The 17,582-nt window shown below is 39.8% G+C and overlaps 1 long non-coding RNA gene across 1 annotated transcript in view; it reads left to right on the forward strand.

Annotated features, from left to right (window-relative positions):
* LOC119731485 overlaps nt 1–5,561 on the forward strand; it is a 35,584-nt gene extending 30,023 nt beyond the window's left edge. Inside the window, exon 3 of the long non-coding RNA XR_005271454.1 lies at nt 5,431–5,561. This is a non-coding gene — a long non-coding RNA (uncharacterized LOC119731485). The remainder of the gene's footprint in view (nt 1–5,430) is intronic.
* The last annotated feature ends 12,021 nt before the right edge of the window (nt 5,562–17,582 follow it).

Genomic DNA, 17,582 nt, shown 5'->3' on the forward strand with positions numbered 1-17,582 from the left:
TTCAAGTTGACTTAACCTACAGAGAGCCGCATAAATATACCACACGTAACCCAATACACTTCGCCATCAGAGCGAGTGTTTATGTAGCAACTGCCTTCAAGACCAGACGGTTCCACTGGCTATGCCCATCCTTACTTTTGCCTAGTGGCAAGGTTCTCTTTTTACCCCTCGAACGAACTCCATCATTCGGGGTATAATAATAATGAAGACATAAAGTGCCATCTTGAAGACATGATGAAGAATCGAAAATAAATTGCAGCGTAGTGACTTCTTTAGCGAGATTGGGTTACTGGTAATTTACTAAAGCTGATTGCGATTTGAGGGTCAGTCATAACAAACGGAGGTCATTTTATGTTTGTAGTTCCATTTCCCCCCTTTTTTGCACCTGTCTTTCGTCGGTGTCCCGAGGGTTGTTTACATCGAGAATGCACGTGGGACAGTCAGGATTCCTGTCCTAGGGATGTCTTAATATAATTTACTTGGAACTGTATCAATATATGATAAAGTGCACTTCAAAAGAAGGAAGATTTCTTTTATCAGTTGTATGTTATGTGTGGTGTTGGTTGACCTAGCCCGTAGCTAGATCGTTGAGGGTTGGAGCTGGGCCGACACACGGTGTCCTACCGGCCCACGCGGCGCCAGGAAGCCTAAATAGTTCCCAACGAATGAGAAGGCTTTTCTTTCACCGTGTAGAATTGTAATATAATTCAAAAAGAGAGACACCATACAAAAAATCAATGAATATGATTAACTTGACGACCGTGTCGTCAAAAGCTATCATCATTTTCTCGCTTCTGACGATGATAAATGTTACTTAAATTGCACAATTTGGTTGAATTCGTTCGGTTTAAATGGCCGTCTTATCTATTGTTAAGATGGACGTCTGTTATCGTCCAACCGCTCATCCGTACCAACAGGTTCCTTTGATAAAAACCCAATTATTCGCGAGCGAATCAGGATCAGGTATCTGCGGGTATTCATTTTACGCCATTTGTAAGATCAGCCTGCTGAAAATGAGGAGTTTGGAAAATTCTTCATCGAAGTTTTATTGAAATAAGTATAGATGTTGACAACATCATTGTAATTTAAAAAAGTTAAGTCTTAAAGATTTCTTTAACGTTTTTAGAGCTTCTTTGCTTTTGTTTTCGATCCGAGATGTCTCTGTCCTAAATTCATGTGTATTTTTTCTCATAATCAATCCGTTTATTTGCTTTCAAAATATTCGTGAAACTTTTTTAAATGGACAACATATTGTCACTAGCTAATGTCCCCGACTGACTTTTTTGGCACTTTTTCAAGTTTATATACTCACGAAGCCATTTTTACTTGCGAAATTGCCGTTAACGAATACACCAATAACGAGCAAAATGTGTATACATTTATCAATCAGTTATAACTTGACTGTTTCATTCCTTCAGAAAATGTAAAAGAAGTTATCAATCTCGTGTCTGGTTTTGAGCATTATTAATGGAAAAAAACGACGCTGAAATGTCACTATAGAGTTACGGAAAGGAATGATAAGGAAAAATTGAGCATGCGCAGTTCAATCTCATCCCAAGGCTGTTTGATGACACACGTCTACGAAACAAAAAGCTACAAAAGTAAACATCAAATAGTTACAGAAAAAGAACCACTCAAATACTCCTTCCCGAAGCAAAAAAAAAAACACCTGTTGTATAAGAGATTGAAAATGCCTCCCCTTCCCTCTAACCAAAGAAATCAAAGATGGAAATCCTTGAGACAAATAAAACCCATCGACTTTCGAGGTGAAACAGCATAGCCCAGGGGAAGACAAAAAAAGGACGGAAAAGATCTTCCCGCCTAAAATAATCAGATACTTGTTTGCTCAACCCCTGTGAGGCTTTCAGTGGGCTGAGAGGGCCACTTTATACCTCGCAGGTTGACATAAGAGATTAATTTGGCCACTTTCAATTTATCCTTGCTCACTTTATGGACTTTTTGCTGACAGGTATACTATAGATCTCGCCAAACGAAACTTAGCAAATAATGGTGTCAAGGAGTCGAATAGACTAGTAAAATTCAATTTGTGCATTTCAAAAACGTACAAAACATAGTAAGTGAAAATGTACATCTTCTACTGTATGAAGCATAGGCCTAATACTTCATTAAAGCAAGAAGGTGCCATGTTATATTTCATGACTATAACAGTCGAAAGTTTCAGGTTTGGATACAATTGGTATGTTTTCTCTCCCAAACACACATCCGCTTAATACTTTCCCAAACTACACAAAAACACACTCAATAATCATTGTATCTTGACATGTTTTCTCGAATGATTATAGTTGTAGAGAGATAGGCCTACATTATATACGCGAAAGTTAGGTCTCAACTTTTTGGAGCTCGTCCCTGTACACGCGCTCACACTCCCAACGGGGTTCCAAAGTGCGCCCTCTGTATTCAGTAAAGTTTTCGTTGTTGAAACTTGAAGATTAATGCAAATAACAATACACACAACCAGCATGAATAAACATAGTAAGTGATTGTCTTCTATCACGTTGAATGTTGGGATGTCTCGTATGCAATAATAATAAGAAGAATATGGTATTTGTAAAAGCGCTTTATACCAAAGGTCTCAATTATCAAAGCGCCCTCACAATTATTACCCCTGTTCATCAGGCCATGAGACCAGTTTTTGGAGCAGCTCAAGATCAGTGCATTCTAGACTCTACCTTCACGGGTGGAGAGAGGCAATTGTAGTAAAGTGTCTTGCCCCCGAACACAAGCCCCATGTTCCCCATCAGGGTTCGAGGCCACGTGCCGCGGCGCATGAGCCGAACACCGTAACCATTGGACCACAGCGCTCCACATTTTATGTGCATTTTTAAAATAGTTCAGTTGCCAGGACAATTTCATTGTTGTACGGTGAGCGCAAGAGGCAAAACTCACCCTATAGTCAGTGATTGATTTAACTGACATGACTTCAGTGATTAATCAATGTCACGCTCAGCTCACCATACACAGACCATTCATTAGTTTAGCGTCTTATTGCAATAAATTAAAATGAACAATTTACAGTTGATTGATGTTAGGCAATTAGTTTTGCAGTGATGTCGAAAAGGTCAATTTCTCAATAAGACCACTGAAGCAGTAAATATTTAACCCTCCAGTTTCAATATTTTGCACTTTTCTAATATGTAAAGTATGTGAATAAAACTTATTCTTTTTTTATACAGAGCTTTGCTTTGTAAAATATTCAATGCAGCATTTGAAATATTCTGTTCTAAATTTCCCTCAATGTTGGCATTTAGCTAAATTGATGTCCGCCTGTACCTCTTAATGCATAACTGAAAATATGTTTTTTAAAGGATGGCTCAGTATAATTTTTTTATTTTTGTTACTGTCTTTCCTACGTGACCTTTGACCTTTGAATCCAAAAGCTTCCAAGTTGGCTTACTAAATGGCTGTTTATGTTAATTCATGTGTTAAAGATCATTCCCCGTGCTATTGTCGAGTTTCATCACGCAAATAAATTTATTTTCTTAATTGCTTCTTTTCTAGCAATAATCAGTCACTTTTGAATGAGATATCGACCGCAAAAAAAATCAGCCCATGTTTAGTTGTTGAATTATTACTTTACAATTTCGAATTAGGCCTATTGGCTGCCAATTACGTTCACGCGGGGTAGGCTGGTTCCCGTCCTAATATCAGTATCGATGATGTACGGATCGGGAGCCAGTCTGCTCGCGAAGCGGATTTCTTTGTGTCCAAAGCAAAAACCTTTTTACGGAGGTTTGTATAGTCGCCCCCTAAAAAGTGTGAAGGAAGTTTTTGGTTGGAATCAGACATACAAGTTGGAAATTCATTAACAGAGAAAAAAAAAATCGAATTTGTCGAAGAGCACTGGAACGCAGCATTGATAATGTACCGTCACATAGGCCTACTCTCCAAACCTACGCGTTAAAATCACCGTGATCTGATACACCGTGCCCTCTGGAGACATGCACACAATAGGGAACAAAAGATTTTATACGTCTCCACATGGCAATTTCTATAGATGAATACGTCTCCACAAGATTTTCACGAAAAAGATGTATGGATTTTACTCAAAAACTAGGAATTTCCAAGGTATGTTGATCGGTCGCAAATGGTAGAGTTTTAGAAAAGGGATATTAAGTCCGAATTTCAGCAAAGGAAATTAATTCTGGTTAAAATAAGAGCATTTTGAAACTTTACTTTCAAACTCGAAAGTACACGAGAACAAAGAAATGTCTCCACAAGGATACAAATTTCAGTATATGTGACCTGTCATTTAAGCCAGATAATACCAAACACACAAGCAAAGCCGTTGTTCCGTCAACATGTTTAAAGACCATGTAAAAGAATCGATTCTAGGGAAAAGAAAACCACCCCTCCCTGTATTCCATAACCGCGCCCAGTGCCTCCCTTCTTTATCCCACCTCTGCATTAGGTATCGAATTTTATTCGATTCATCGACTAGTCGATATTTCTCCCCACGCTTGATTGAATTCGGCACTCCGGGTGGTATCGATTATTCGATCGGTCGGGACAGGGCCTTTTATACGCCACAGTGTGTTGTCTTTTCAATTAGTATTGATTATGTCGATTCGTACTTTAATCACAATCTGTACACCACATAGTTGGTGCCGGCCTGGCGGGCGTTTCGTTCGCTTTGATGAACATAATCACTCGAATCTTTACGTTTAGGTTAATGTATGAGCAATTTTGTCTGCAGGGTAAAAATAAAATGTCAATGTAACTTTGCAGCATCCCACCCCACCCTCAACAATAAAAATGTCATTTTCAGCATGTTTTAATTGATGCAAATGACATACATTCTTTAATGCCAGAGAGTCGGAAGTTTACACATAAAGATCAAAATTAATGATGTTATTTCGCAGTCACAATGACATTATAATTTAATAGAAAATCACACTCATGCACAATATAATTACGGAACGCAAAAATCATTGAAATCCACAATGCGAAATGCGGAGTGAAAAAATAAGCAATCCATCCCTACAAAAATCGTCACAGTGAAGGAATAGGTTATACAACCCAGAACATGTAACAAAGTAATCGTTTTTAGCTGCGGGATAACAACTCAACAAATCATCATGTCTCTCCGCTAGTTAGTTAGTTAATTAGATAACAACGTTGGCATTGTCCATTGCTCTTACATTATTTTGACCGATTTCAACCAAACTTTGTCAAAAGTATCAGTAGCCCAACCCCAACATGTCACGTGACCAAGCTGGGGTCAAAGTTCATCATTGGGTCCCTGGGATCAACATCCTGATTATTTTTTACTCAAAACACTACTTCCAGAAATTACATGGCACAATCACGTGACTCGTGCATGAACACGAATTCGTTGGCCCGCAGCTTTCGAGATATAATCGATCGAGCTTGTTCTTATCAAATTCCGGTTTTCCTTTTTTGCATATGCAGGTTTCAACAACCAACGGTCAGGGGTGTGGTTGTCTGTGTCTCTCAACTCCAATAATCAAAGGTCGACGGCACCACTTTGATGTTTGGTACCATCTCATCTGACATGAGCGCGCAAATCCAAGTAGGACACGGTGAACAATACATCCATCGGTATTAATTTGTAAATTCTGACAAAAGACTATAAATCAGGAACATACCAGCGAAAGAGTTTTCCTAAATAGGAGAAACTTTGAGGTTTACAATAATTAGATCCAGGACATATTTTGAGATATCCAATGCTCTTTGATAGGATGAAGGGGAGAGTCAACAAAGACAGGTATTTCCAAACCGCAGGATTGTTCAATATTCTGAATCATTTTCTTCAGAATATTGATGCTAAGGTAAATTCTGATTCCTAGGGCCGAATACTTTCCAGAGATTGCTAACCATTCCTTCTAACAGGGTGAGTCAAAAACAAAGTGACTCTGATTAAAGACTTTCTTCTTAAAAAGGAATCAAATTTGATACACCAATCAAACATGTCTTTAAAGAGCATGTTCTTCCACTCATCTGAAAACAAAAAAAGGATTGCTGAAATTGATCCATGCTTTCAGAAGTTAAGCATGTTTTACTAAAAAGAACCCATTCTTATAGCTGTCTATGGAATGCCATTGGAAGCTATCGAGCTTTACACACAGGCATTCAAATACAAATGAGATTTTAATCATTGAAATCAAGACTGAAATCTTAATTATAATGTCAGATTTGGTGTATTGAATATGAGGAACAATATTGATGGCGATTTTTTTGTATGTTTTCCTTTGCAAGTTTCTCGGTCATTAATGGAGGTGGGAAAACATCCATGTTTCATTGTACTCAATGGGTATTCATCAGTTCGTAGAACGGTAAATGATCAGTGGTGGACAGCCGATTTTTGTGATCTGCTAACTGTTATAGACATAACTTAGAAATAAAGTATGCGAATTACGTGAAATTTTCACAGTTCAAAGTCAATGATATACGTTATCCCTATGTTTTTTTAAAAATAAAATGGAGTGGGCCAAATATTTTAAACAGATTTTCTAAATTCGGCCACTTTCTTTTTGACTCCCCTGTTATATTCTAAATTTGCCTCAAAACACTGGGACAGCGATTGGAATTGATTCGCAATGGTTTAAACTTCCTCACAGTCCTTTGGGCAATTCCGTAAAACCGAAACGTCCATCCGACCACCTATGTACATGTACATGTGCAAGGCCGTTAAGGTGATGGTACCTTAGTTTGGTCTGTCAATTCTGTTTTCTACTCATTAGATGTCACATGATGTATCACATTCAACTCTTCCAACAGCAGGTCATTAAAGTGTCTGACATTGTACGTCCGAATTTACGGAATTCCCCTTTCCAGAAAAATTCACTTCAAAATTCCTACGCGACATCAGGTATTAGATGATTCACGCCTGTCGCAACCATATCTTGCAATGTCACGACCATCTCTTGGTGCGATTTGATCAACTTGTCACCACACGGTTTTATTCCAAATACGATGGGCCATTTTTTTTCTCCACCGGTCGTCCATTTCCGCTCTTGCTGCGTGTCCTGCATACAGGAGACCCAACAAATTTGCCTGAATAAAGAGGCCACCATGCAGCTCAAAAGCGCCGAGGATTAATCTGTTTGGCCTGCCGTTCCATCATGCTTTCATCCAGCAAAGTGCTATAGCATTTTAGACGGGTTCTTTATATCATTGTTTTTCGTAGACCACAGAAATGATACATCAGAGATAATGTAACAACACATGCACAGACCCGCGATATTGCCGCCAAAATATAAACACAATAGACCGACATGTGTCTTGTATAATTTTCTGTGTGTGCGTGTATGTGTGTTCGTTTGGGCGCCAAATTGTAAATTAGCGTATTTTTGGCGGTGCCCGCTTGCGAGGAAATTCAGACGACGGGGCGATATGTCCATTTGTGGCGGGGTGGTGATGGATGTTAGCCTAGTCCAATTGCGACATTTAGTGGGTTTTGAGAATGGTGAGAGTTTTGATAAGAAAATGGTAAATACACGGGCTCCTTCTGCTCGTATTTGCAATTGGAAAACATTGACAACTTACTATCATAATCAAAAGAACCCGTATTTGGTTGGAGTGTTTTCGCTACTGTTTATTTTGTTCAGTAGTTCCTGGACGAAAAAAATCCAGGTTTATTTGTGTGTTGTTGTTTTTTATTTATAACCGTGAGGAAATTTGAAGCTGTAACATATTTAGACCTAAACCATAGAGTTTTCAATGTTGGTATACCATTTGTATTGGTCAAACCCAGATGCAATTTGGACTATTTGAGAATAAAGAGGAAGAAAAGTTAATGGTATCATCGCGATAATTTTACAATAAAACTTAACAGAAATACCATTTGATCATTTTCTCTTTCGTCATATTTATTCACAGTGTTTGTACCTTTCTCCCTCTAAGTAAAGTTGTCATACGAAATTGTTTCAAAGCGCAGACAAAGACACCAGAAAACGGGAAAGAAAATTGCATGCGTTTGAAAATAACTGACGGAAAACTGACAAATCGGTTTTTCTTTGTGGTGCATTTCGGAGACAAGAATATGACCTGCAAAACCCGTTCTCTAACGGTGGCTTTGACTCGGCATAATAAAGCAATTAGAGCCTTTTGTCCACACTCACAAATCTGAAGGTTTATGGGCAATTATTAGGGACAGTTGGTGTTCTTTCAACCCTCGGCAAGGTGAAATGTAACATTAGTTTCTTAATGGAGTGGATAACAGAAAGATTTATGGGGTTTCAGAAGACAAAAGAGGTTGGTTTAAAGTCCTTACCACGTCATTGGTAATCATCCACAGTTGCTCTAGACCCTTCTACGAACCACAAAAGACTTCAAACATTCAAACAGACGACATTTTGCCTTGGTTCGCGTCAAAAAAGTGACTCATATATTCTGGTCTTGAAGACAGCAAATATTAGAAATCCGCACAGGGTCAACTTTTGTTACAACAAAGCAGCAGAATAGAGCCCCAAAAGCCACTGACAAAGATGGTTAGATTCCCAATGACGGGAAGAAACACGCCCTTCCAATTGCATTAAGGTTTGGTTCCATTCAATCGGTTGAAAACAAAACTAAGATCGGTTATTAAAAGGAAAAAAGAATTCCTCTCGGCTTTCCCGCCCATTTCACTTCCAATGAAGGAAGCTGCACAAGTGGAAGAATATGATAAATCCCCCTCCCATTACCCCTAAGCCCCCTTCGATTCATTTCGCTTGTTGACCAAACCAAAGTCCGGCCCCAGAGCTATTAACTTTTTCACGCTGCATTACGCGGCATTGGCCCCTGAAAGCAACGGTGGTTTTTTGCCGAGATAAAGCGCGTAAAGTCGAGACCTTGCTCAATATTTTGGCCTCTGTTTGTTTTCCTTTGGAGGAGGAAAATTTGGTTCATATTTTTTTTTGGCCCGAGTCATGCTGAGAAGTTGGAAGGTTGGTGAACGGTGCGGGCTGTTATAGTCACGTGTGAGTGAACTTGCCTTATCCCATGTCTTCTTTAATAAATTTCTGTTTTGTTCAATTGTTCGAACTCGATTTTATGGATGCCGCTTTTGTGTTTATTTCCGTCACTGTCGTTGTTTGGTCTCCTGTTGTCATTTATTGTCCCTGTGAGTGTCGCCTCATTAGTTTCGTTGTTTCAATTTTGGTTTGTCAAATTATCGTCATTGTCAGAGTGTCTAGAAGATGTTCACGTCCATGTCAGCAATGAACTCTTCTTAAACTATTATAACAGAAATAAGAACGGTGTTCATTTGAAAGTAAATGAAAAGGGCAAACTGAAATCGATTAAGTGCATATGGCCTGTTGATGAACCTCCGTAGAATATCTGTGAGATCAAACTTCATATGGACAAGGGGCAAAAAGTCAACCTAAAATATGTTTAACATATATTTATACCAAAGATTTTTGTTAATTCCCCCCCCCCATACCAGTAGTACCGCTGAAAACACTAAAACTATATAACGAACGTTTGTTAAAATAATAGATTTTTTATTGAATTGATTAATAATTGCTGTACCAAAATAAAATTTGATGGAATTTAGATTTCGATTTTGGCCTTTTTATCTGGTGAAATAACATTGTGTGGTTCCCATTAAAGGTTTCTGAAAACCCAAAGTTTAGCAGGGTCAAGTTAAAGCAAGATTAGACTTTACTTACAACGAACGAAGAGCCTGAATGAATCGTCCAATCAACACCAGCGAGATATCTCAGACCTTGCGATCAGCCAATCAACGATCTCGATACATCCCGATAATTGGGTCCACGCTCCGACCACTAATGCTTACAAGGCAAATGACCGCGAAAAGCCAATAACTGTCACCGGTCATCTTGGTGTATCGCTCCCCGTGTATACCGCCGCACACACGGTTGTCATTTCATGCCACTTTGTCAGCACTCGCCGCTCCACCCGTCGTGTCTTTCCTCCGTTCATTTCCGAGGCTTCCGGAATGGGCAGGTGGAGCGTTTGGCGGGGGGAAAAAAGCCGGGGATTTTCGACTCAAAAGTTTGGATGTCCGCGAGCCCAGATCTCGGTGCCAACCTGGTCATTTAGGAAAAGGGCACAAGAGGTGAATGAAACATTGTAACATGCTCTCTCATTTTCTCACTGGATTCATCAAGATTACCTTTTGTGGACGGTCAGCGCCGAATTAAGAAACGAAAGTCAATAATCTATTTCATCACGACATTTTTACGGACACGGCCTATTATGTTTCTGATTGAATTGTTCACAGTATGGGACATTGTAGCTATTTAATATAAAATGTGGATTTGGGGGGTTAAAAACAAAGGTTTCTATGACAGCTTTAAAAACATCTTGATATCAACGCCAAATTGTCGCGAGTCGTCAGATGTTTATTTAACCGGCAAAACGTCTCTATTATCAAGGCACAAGTGCAGAGCGTGTTTAAAATGAAATGGAGACTGTTCTTCACGGCAGGAGAGCGATTTAGCGACCGCTTGCCAAGGATTAAGGAGATTACCATAAGTTCATCTCGAAGTGCGTCTAAATGAGACAAGAGTAGACCAGTTAAAACCAGTCATCCATCCTGTAAATTGAATCTGTGGCATTGCTGATCCCTCCAAAACGATTTCGGCGCGTGATTTTCTTCCTTTTTTTCCGCGGCAATTCTTTTACTACGGCGGAAGTGGAATGTCGTCTGCTCGCGCCGACTTTGATTTGTCACATTCGCTTGTGTGGCTGATACACAGTTGATCATGCGTGATTTTTTTTTTGTTCTTGAGGTAATTAAAATAGAATGGAAAGGGACAGAGGATAATATCTCCGAGGTTTTCAGCCACTTTAAGCCATTAAAAGGATTGGGCGTGAGAAACCCTCGTTCACATTAAATTAAGTACAGTTTTTTTATATGGCTGTTGAACAAAAATATGTTCACACTTCTTTTCAGATAGGAAATAAAACCATTTTGTAATAAATGTTCCCACCTGAAAAAGGTTTTTAATAGAGCGAGGGTTTTTACACCCACTTGCAAAATAAATATTTATTCAGTTGTCAAATAAATATTAGGAATTTGTGCAATCTTTAATAGTGGTATCTTTCAGATGAAATGATTGATAATACTGAAAGTGGGTCAAATAATGAATAATTAAAAATCGTGTCCATCCAGCTGTCTTTTTTTTCCACTGAAATTGAATCAAATAAGAAGGAGCCGACAGTTGACAATGCGCATCTTTTATATGGTCGGAAAAAGTTAAATTATTGGTGTTTCTTTCACAGGCTCTTCCTTGACCATTTGTTTTTGTTTTTTGGTGCTGAGTATGAAGCCAAAACAAACATTCAAGTGATCACTAAACATTCACGAAGTCATTCATTTTGTCAGATCGTTCTTTGCCTTGCTGGTGGTACCGCCTCAGCCAGTCCGCAGGGGTAGGGTCAAGCCTACTGAAAGTCCCGTCGAATCTCGTACCTCGTTCATCAACTATCTACCGTAGATGTGCCCGGACAATGGGGCGACTGGTGCGCGCGCGCGGGCCCGTGTTGCCGATAGACTACGGCACGTGGCCCCAGGACGTACTCCGGAAGTCCTGAGTGGGAGATTGGTGTAGTAGAACTAGAGAAACACCGAGGTTCGGAACAGTTGGCACCGAGGCATGGTATGCTGTCATAAACGGCAGGTACACACGGCCAGGACCGTACTCACTCGATCGCAGCATGGACCCCGCGGGCAAGACATCAGTGTAGAAATAGATACTGTCTCACTCGTGCAATGTCAACATACAAAGACATGGATAGTGCTCATGAGAAGCGATAGACCAACATGACAGAAGGCGTTGATGGTACACACTTTCAGGTGCAATAAAAACACCGAAAAGCTCCCCAAAATTGCAAAGACTTTCAATTATAAAAAAAAATCCCAATTCTAACCTCGTCAACCTATCGAGTCATTCACCTCTGGTCACTGAAAACCTTTGTTGAATTTTTTTTTTTAACCGGAATTCGGCAACCACGGGTTCGTTGCTTCATTAATGGTTTTACTGATGCCCCGGTGGTCGGAGGAATCGTAAGACCTCGTGCTCCAGGGGTGCCAAGCCGTCAGTTAGATGGATGGTTCCGATTTACCCCTAAACTAAGGCATTTCTTAAGCATCTCCCAGCGAGCAGATGTGCTGGTAATTCCCGAGCTTTGCGTCTGCCGTAATACCAAGCAGGTGAGCGTTCGGGGATTGGCCGACAGCGGCCGGCCGGAGCGCAGCGAGACTTAAGGGGGAGATTTGCCCGGGAAAAAGAAGGAATATTAGACTCCGGATCGCACGATGGCAAGAAAACAAGACGAGCTGGCTGTTATCGGATAATCTCTCTCTGCGTCATGATGACGGTGAACTTCAAAGTTCAAAGGAAAAGCTGTTCAGATAAGAAACGAGCCGATGAGTTAACTACACAAGTTCAACTTTCCTTCATCACCAAATCACCTAAGTTGAATGTCCCAGTTAAAGGGAATATACATCATTTGCTTTTGCTGTAATTTTCAGAAATGGATGGAATTGGGGGATTGGAAATATAAAGCAAATATAGTTACACTGACTTTTTGGAGGTTTTGGGTTCGAAAATGCTATAAAAACCAAGAAAAACGATCATTTACCTGTAGTCTGGTTCCCTGACTCCATATAAGAAGAAACAGAGCAGTTTACATACATTGGGGAATTGTAAGGTCAGGGAACCAGTCTAGCTGGCTCGTACCCGTTCATAGGTTTGTAATCGATTGCAAACAAGTGCAATAGTCAATTGGGGCCAGTATTTGAAAAAAAGCCAGTTGTTTCCAACGCTGATCGGCCGATCAGCGTAGGAAATTGATACAAAAATACCACTTTTCTTGAAAATGACAGTATACCAGGTGCCACAATTTTACAGGATGATTTAGACTGTCATTTACCAACGTCCTATTAAGGTATTTCGCAAAAACTTGGTAGTTTTATTTTTCGATGTTTGCAAATGTTGTATATTCCCTTTAATACCAAAGGCTTGACTGAAATCATCTTTGCGTATTTTGTTCTGTCCCCGCCCATGTTTCTATCAGAAACTGCCTTTATAATACAAATTTGGGTGATATACCAATTACTTGATAACATTTACGTTAAGCACACAAGAATAAAAACAGCGAAATCTTACGGGACAAAAAGCTATTTTTACGTCAGAATGTTGCTGCAACTTCCCGTGCTCTTAACTGACATAGAGAATTGTTTGTCTAGCACCAAACTCCTAAGAGCACGCGGGGGAGTCAAGGGGTGTGAATCTTTTTTAATTCCTTATTTTAGCTTCGGGATAGCAGCTCAATAAATCATCATGTCTCTCCACCGGTAACAAACGCTGACATTGTCTGTTGCTCCTAATGTGCATACCATAATTTCAGAACATTAGACGCCGTCACGCGTTTAAACAATGCCCTTTGCTAGTATCTGATTAGCTCCTTAAGGGTTGAAGCGTAAAGAGGTTGCCAACACCCCTCCCCCGCCCCCACCCTTCAAAATCAACGATCCGCCCGCCCACATAGGGATAGCAAATTCGGTCCTATGGGATCCAAATAGAGATACAGGTTGAGTAAAAAAAAAAACGAAACCCAAATGTTGGGACCGTTGTTTTAGTGAAGTTCTGCATGTAGCATTTTCAAAAACTAGGACATGAAAGCCCAATTCATACGCTTTCTGTTAGTACAAGAATCATTCAAATCACTCAAGACATGCAGTTTTCAAGTTACGGAATTTTAAACACAACCACCGTTTAAAATTTCTGTCCACGGATCACAAAAAAGAAAGTGTTTTTTTCAGCAAAACGAAAAGAATTCACATCCTTATGTGTGTGAATTGTTTTCGTTTTGCTGAAAGAACACACACCTTTTTTGTGATCCGTGGACAGAATTGGGCTTTCATATCCTACATTTTGAAAGTGCTACATGCAGAAATTCACTAAAACAATAGTCCCGATTTTTGGGGTTTCGAGTGTTTTTAATCACCCTGCATATAACATCTTGACTTGCAAGTCAGAATACCCCTTTCTGCATGACTGGCCTTCAAAACTTACTCCCGAGGGTAGGCTGCGTGTAGTAGCAATAGACCCTTTTATTTCAGACAGGCCAACTTCATGCCTTGAATGCCATTGAAAGAGCGTATTTCTGACATCATTCTGATGTATGTTGTATAAACAGAGTCCCGGGTCGGAATCGGACCCTGAATCCGGGTCACATTTGACCTGACACTCTTCCGGGTCATATGACCCATTTTTTGTGTAGGAAAAAACACTTTTCTTGGTCAAAATGATGCTTTTTCGTGTCAAATGCATGGCCCGGAAAGTTATTCAGATGAGTGTCATTTTGACCAGGCAAAGTGTCAGGTCGAATCCGACCCAGTTCCGGGGGCGAATCTGACCCGGAACATTTCAGAGTGAAGATTCTTGTATTCCACTCACTGGTATCCTGCTTAATTAACCCTCAAGGGAAGCGATGGGCACCGGCGACTCTTTATTTTGGCCACAGACACTCTTTTCAAATCACTTTGAGCGTTTATACAATGCTTTTGAATTGGATTCTCGCATCGTCATATGTAATCCATCTACTTTCCCCCTTTTTTCTTGTTATTATTCTTTGTTTTATCCAATTCATTCCAAAAAGCACGAGACAAGCCTACTATAGCTGGTCCCAGAGCGCGCAAAATTCTATTCAATTGATTTCAAAATGACTATTCGCTCGAAGTCTTTTCCTGCATGTGGTCTACACACTGGGCTGGATTGAGCCCGTTCATTGACGTTACGGGGTAATCCTATATGATAGCACTGCCCGGCTCACAAATGACAGTCAGCGAGTCAGTCAGTCAATGAGTCAGTCAGTGGGCAAAAAATGCCTTCAGGCAACCCCCGATATACGCCCTTTGCATTCCAGTATAAAGGTCATATGGTGATGGTTTGTGCCTTTGATGATACGAGCATGGCATTTGGCACACAGTCAGAGTATGTCATGAGAAAGATTTTTGGCTAAAGGGCCATCACAGATTTGTCCTTTGAAAAAATATTGGTAGAATAACAAGCAATGGCAGCCTCTGTAAAAATGTTGAAAATTGCTTGTTATTCTACCTATATTTTTTCAAAGGGCAAATCTGCGATGGCCCTATAGCCAAATATCTTCACCATGACATTCCCCGACTGTGTGCCAAATGCCATGCTTGTATCATCAAAGGCACAATTCCCCAAATGTTTCCCCTATCTGCCCCACTATAATGCCTACGTGATAATGATGAAAATAAATGTAATCAATCGCGTCAGTAACGTATGTTGTCATCCTGATGCAATCAGTTCAATATTTTGATGAAATGCTCCCCTGCCCCCCCCCCCCCCCCCCCAGCCCTAACTCAGATTTAACCAAACTTCTTACCGGTACACTGCTACGAAAAGGCCTGCATAGCCGATTTTGTCAAAAAAAATTCACACAATCTGTGTTACTTTATTATCGTGCGTGCAAAAGAAAATAACTTCCGCACAATTGTACTTTATTTCGGAGATATCTAAAAAAAAAAAAAAAAAAAAATTAAAAAAAATATAAAAAAATAAAAGATACCAACAAAGAATTCCACGATGTCTTTTCATAATTTTATTCTGTTATACATTTCAGCCTTTTGTCACATAAACAAATTGGCACAAAGAACTACCGGTGCCCCATTGAAATAAAACAGGATTGTGCAACGTTTAAAAAAACAATCACAATTTTGAACAACCTTCACAAAGGATATCGGTTTTTGACAGATAAAGTATTTCAGTTGATGAATGTACATATTCACAATGTCATTGCAACATATGGGACGTGATGCAACAAGGCTCCATGACATCCTAGAGACCAATCCCGGCACGCTGTCACACGAATGACACACGAATGTGAGAATTGCCCATAAAAAAACCCACACATAACCCTCTTTTTTTCAAATCAGTTTTCCAATAGATAGACCTAAAAGCTGAACACATATCACAAAACCGTTGAAATACAAAAGCGCTGCACGGACAAAACATTTATTGTTAAAGATATTTTAACTTTTGTGATAAAAAAAAAACTATTTTGTGTAATTGCTCGTTGACATAACGATACAAACAACTTCTAGACCGACTCATTAACTTAACATTGAATACAAAAATCTCATAACTGTGACAGTTTTTAACAAATTTTAAAAATTTCTAACCTTAATAGTATTTGGCTTTTGAGTTATTTCTAGGTTACTAAATATCAGTTTCTAAAACAGAAATCGAATCTCATCTTCATAAATATCAACCATTTACATGTATGATAATAAATTATGTACATGCAGTTTTATATTTTACATCAAACATCTGAAAAGAGGTGTGCCGCCCCCTAGCGTCACCTATCAAGCGAGACTTACAATAGACTGGAACCCATCCTTAAGCGTGAAACAATGTACATGTACAGTAGTCAGAGTTGTAATGACTCGAGTCCATGACTCGACTCGAGTCCCAACAAGTAACTGACTCGACTCGACTCGAGTCCCTCATCAGAGGACTCGACTCGACTCGAGCGAAGGCGAATAAGAGTACCAAAAATAAAAGCAAAACTTTGCGAAATGTTCACGTCACTTTGCGAATGCAGTACGGTAAAGCGGCCGCTTGTTATGTACAAACATACAACGTGTCCCACAAACTCCCTTCTTGTGGTTCTGGAACGCACAAAATACGATTCCGGAACCAGACTTTAAACACATTTTCCAAATCGTGGTCTACTCATTGGCTTTGGGCGATTCCTTATTAAGCTTTTGGGTTTGAACGCCGGCTACTTTTATGCCCTCCTTATAAAATGAAATAGATACATGCCCACTTTTAGATAACCAGAAACAATTTTGTATAATGCAATTTGGTTTTGATGTTGTCAGCAATCAGCAAAAACAAATCAAGACCCGAAGCCGAACCAGATAGCCCATTATAAGTCCGAGGTTTCTCTTCTTATTAACTGTTACTTGTTAGTGATAAATGAATTTTCTTTATTTGTTATAAAGTGTTAAAAAATTCGTGACGAATTGACTCGAGCTAAATATTTGACTTGACTCGACTGGACTCGACCTTCTTGACCTAATGACTCGACTCGAGTCACTTCTTTAAAATGGCTCGACTCGACTCGAGTCACAAAAATCAGTGACTTGTTACAACTCTGACAGTGGTGTTGTAAGACATATTAATTGAAGTCGATAGGAACCGCCAAAGACAGTGAAATTTGCTTAGATATGAATACTTAATCTATTAATCTAATGACCATCAACATAACAGGTGCAACCAATCAACCATTTTCTTTTTCAATAAAAAATAGGGCCTATATACATGTGGGGAGTGTGGCCTAGTGGTTATGGTTCTTGACTAATGATCAGAGGGTCAGGGGTTCGAATCCAGCTGCTGGCCATTATGTTACGTTCTCGGGCAAGCCACTTCACCCCCCACTTGCCTCTCTCCACCCAGGAGTATAAAGTGGTACCGGCGTTAGCTGGGGAGTAACCTGCGATGGACTAGCATCCCATCCAGGGGGAGTAGAAATATTCTCAGTCGTTTCGTGCCTCTGAAACCGGAGATAAACACCGGCCTGATGGGCCACATTGGCTCGTGACAGACTTT

The sequence above is a fragment of the Patiria miniata genome, unplaced genomic scaffold, assembly GCF_015706575.1.
Source record: "Patiria miniata isolate m_02_andy unplaced genomic scaffold, ASM1570657v1 HiC_scaffold_23, whole genome shotgun sequence".
Lineage (NCBI taxonomy): Eukaryota > Metazoa > Echinodermata > Asteroidea > Valvatida > Asterinidae > Patiria > Patiria miniata.